Source organism: Falco punctatus (genome assembly GCF_963210335.1).
Source record: "Falco punctatus genome assembly, chromosome: Z".
Classification (NCBI taxonomy): domain Eukaryota; kingdom Metazoa; phylum Chordata; class Aves; order Falconiformes; family Falconidae; genus Falco; species Falco punctatus.
In genome coordinates this window covers 23,209,291-23,213,080 of record NC_137586.1, presented here as the reverse complement: position 1 = coordinate 23,213,080, position 3,790 = coordinate 23,209,291, and the positions used below count along the sequence as shown (strand labels likewise).

The 3,790-nt window shown below is 35.1% G+C and overlaps 1 protein-coding gene across 3 annotated transcripts in view; it reads right to left on the bottom strand.

Moving 5' to 3' along the window:
• The window catches only part of RNF180 (ring finger protein 180), a 104,860-nt gene that overhangs the window by 28,110 nt on the left and 72,960 nt on the right, over nucleotides 1-3,790 (bottom strand). The gene's annotated exons all lie outside the window — the stretch shown is intronic.

Below are 3,790 nucleotides of genomic sequence, written 5' to 3'. Positions count from 1 at the left end.
CTGAAAAACAGATGAGGGATAAAAACCTTTATAAATGCAACCAAACTGAGTGGAAAAAAAAAAGAAAAAAATTAACTCTTCTTCCCCAAGTTATTTACATGACAAATGGAAGCAGGAAATCTCACACCTCACTACAGGTTTCCTCACTTTGTGGGACAAGCACCTCTCTGTGGATTTGATTTTTAAAAATTTAAAAAGTAACTCTGTATTCCATGTCTGGAAAATAATACATTTGTTTGTTTGGATTTGGCACACTCTACTATAGTAAAGTAACACTAACTGCCTAGTTATCCAGACCTATGGACACTTCTCATGCCTTCTTTTACTGAATTTGATTCAGTGATCTAGAAGTGAAAGGCTCTGTATATATACAGATATATAATATGTATATTATACTGTAGTTAATCTCTTGTGTAGTTAATCTCTGGATTCCTCAGGTCTACTTATCTGAATTCTTCAGCAATCGAGACACACCCATATGTGTACACACATAGTTCAACAGCTCAAATACATTTGAACTCCTGTTTCTAGTATTTGATTTTTTTTTAAAAACACTCTTCTAAATAAATCCTACTTTCTTTAGTATTATGTATTAGTATTTAGTATATGATATATATCAGGTTAAAATTAATTTTTTTAATTACTGTTTGTATGTTGGCAGTACCTTTAAAATATACAGGCAGATACAAACACAGCCTTTTGAGTGGAAGTAGAAATACTGCAACTCCAAGAATGGCCTGAGTGTGGGGTCCTGCCAAAAGGTCTTTCCTCTTCATTCCCCCCTGACTTCTCCACGTAGTAATGTTACCGAAATCTCGGAATGAAGAACTTATCGACACCAATGTGATGTAGATAAGCAGACACTTCTTTATTGACGGCCGGGTGCGTGAGCGAGTCCTCTCACGATCAACGCACACCAGGTCCCAAACTCAGATTCCATATATAGAACTTCTTCATACATATTCATTAGTTATTCATGCATAATCATAACATTTCCCGTAAATCATTTACATACTCTCCTCCTATATCCGATTCTGCGCAGTAAAGCTTAGAAAGGTCTAGAAATGGGTCTAGGGTACGATTTGGGTAGGTGGTATATGAGTCGGTGGTCGCAATCTCCCCCTGCCGGAATTACCTTTTACTAAAGTTCACGGTTTCTTGGCAGGCACCTACAAGCTGTTCCAGTCGACTCTCCCCAGTTCCCATTAATCTCATACTCTGACATTTCAATACACCTCTACATACAGAAGACTGGTTAAGTACAAAGGAACCTTTCAACCCTAAAGTTATTACCTAAGTTTTCACAATAGTTCCAGGCCCTTCTTCTAGCCTTGGTACAGGACGTACAAAAGATCTCATAACTACTTCTACTATATAGCTGTAAATTTTCCATAAAAATTTTCTTATTCCTCTATATTTTAATTCTATTAAATGATTTTATAAAATCAATCAATCAATCTAATATAATCAATCAATCTTAACTTATTAACAAATCGATAACAGTAAGAGAAGGACTATCAGAGCATAGTTCTTGCACACGTGAGATTAGAGAAGTGTCTGTGCAGCTGCGTTAGACAGCAGGTTGTGGCGCAGGGAAGAGGCCAGAAGCTGCGCCGCAAAGGCTGGAGTCCTGTCCTATGCTGATAAAGGACAAGAAGGGAATGCAGTAGTACTGGTCTGGATTTTTGTTCCATTTTCAGGTAACTCTCAATCTTTATGATGCATTCCTTGATTTTGGAAAACAGGTCTTCGCTGAGCTGCCCAGACTCTTCTCTCCTGCACTGACACCATGGCTGTTGGAGTCTCAAGGTGGATAGGACGTGTCCCCTTCAGTGAGCACGACCACACACCAGTGTGTCTCAGTGGGCACTCCTCAGTTTTAATCTACTACGGTGCTGCCTTCTAGTCCAGCTTGATTAAGACTCCTTGAAGCTTCTCAGTCTTCTGGTTGCGACTAATATAAATAATTGTGTATAACTGGTGTTCACATGCCAGTAATTGTAATTTTAGCATTTTCAGACTTTATTAAAGATAATTGAGAAATGTGTTTTTTGAAAGTATCCTAATACAGGACTTTTCTGGAATTACAATATTTTTCCTTTTCAGTGGTGGCTATTGACTATTTCTTTGTTTTTCCTGAATTACTGTTTTGCTCAGAACTTTTATAGCACAATTGTTTCCATGCCTTCCAAATGAAAGTATTCTCTCTTTTTGGTATCCTTTTCAAAACAGTTAATCAGAGACTTTTTGACTCTCAATTACACAGGCAAACGGGTTCTCCTGTATTCAGTTAATGAATGCTTTATTTAGAAATTTGACTAGACTACTGAGACACAGAAATTCTTCTTTTGGAGAATCACTCATGGTTAGACATCATGATATCTTTGCATTTCTTTTTCTTTTTTTTCTTTTTTCTTTTTTATTTTTTCATGACAATTTGGATCAGTTTGTCATGTATAAATACTAAGTTGCTATATCTGTATACATCAGGATCTCTCTAACAATTTATCTTATTTTGGAGACTATGAAATCTTAATCTGGTCAAAAGAGTGATGAGGTTTTATAAATATTTTCAGTGACTCCAAGTGGGATAAGATTTGCCCCAGGCTAAATATACTACACTGACTGCAGGGGAAAAAATAGGTAAAAAATTCCAAGTATTTACTTTTAAAGTTTTGTTATAATACCGCAAAATTTTATGCAAGTGCATGAGCTAAATATCTGCTTAAAGATGCTGAAGATCTGTTTAAAGCATGATATAGACCTCCTTGTTCTTTATGTTATGCTTTAGATTGTGTTAATTTAAAATGGCATTAATTTAAAATATTATCTTTGATTACTGGAAAACAACATCAGTAACAGAATTCTGAAAAATGTTCGTCTTCTTTAAATGTCTTTCTGCCAAGATGTAACTTGCTTGAAAAATGCTCATTTAACAACTTACCTCAATTTCAAACCTGTATTTTTCTTAATTTCTTTTCTAACACTTTCTAAACATTATTGTCAAATAGCAATATAGTTTTATGTTGCTTTTAAAATGTAATTTGCAAATGCAATTAGCAAATGTCATTAAATTTTATCAGTAATGCTGTATCATTCATTTTGCCTTTTACACATGAATTTTAGTGTACATTACCCTCTCTGGAGGGTCTCGGTCAAGACCGCTATCTGTGCTTTCTTTTTATTTATTTCTGTACCTAAAGTAAAAATAACACAAAATGCTAGAAGCTGGTTTTGGATCAACATGGATCATCAGGGAATTATGCAAAAATGTAGCTACATTAGTTTTGGAATGGTAGCCCTCACCTTCTAGAGGATTTGGACAAGTAATAGTCTTGTTTTGTAAGTCTGAGCAATGCACCTTAAGCAAACATGCATGGAGTTTATCACAGGTTGGACTTTGTAATGTAATCATTCTACATTCAAAATGAGCAGTTTCAGTATGGAAAACTGGCTATTCTCTGACTGCTCTTGCTACAGAAAACCACAGAAAAATTGTTGGTGCTGTATTATATATTATGTATATAAAGATATGTATACAATTACGAACTGGTTATTATACACCATGTGTAATCCCTATGGCTTCCCTGAGTGCGAGTAAAGCTATTGAAAGTTGACAGCCAGTTATGTGGAATAGATTTCAATTCCGTTGCTGAAGTAGTCTCTTTTTCATCATTTGTAAATAAAATAAGCTTCAGCTGAAAATGTCAATAGTACAACTATTATGTAAACTGAATTCTATGACTTGACAGACGCTAATGAAGAAAAAGAACTTTTTCCCTGAAGTATA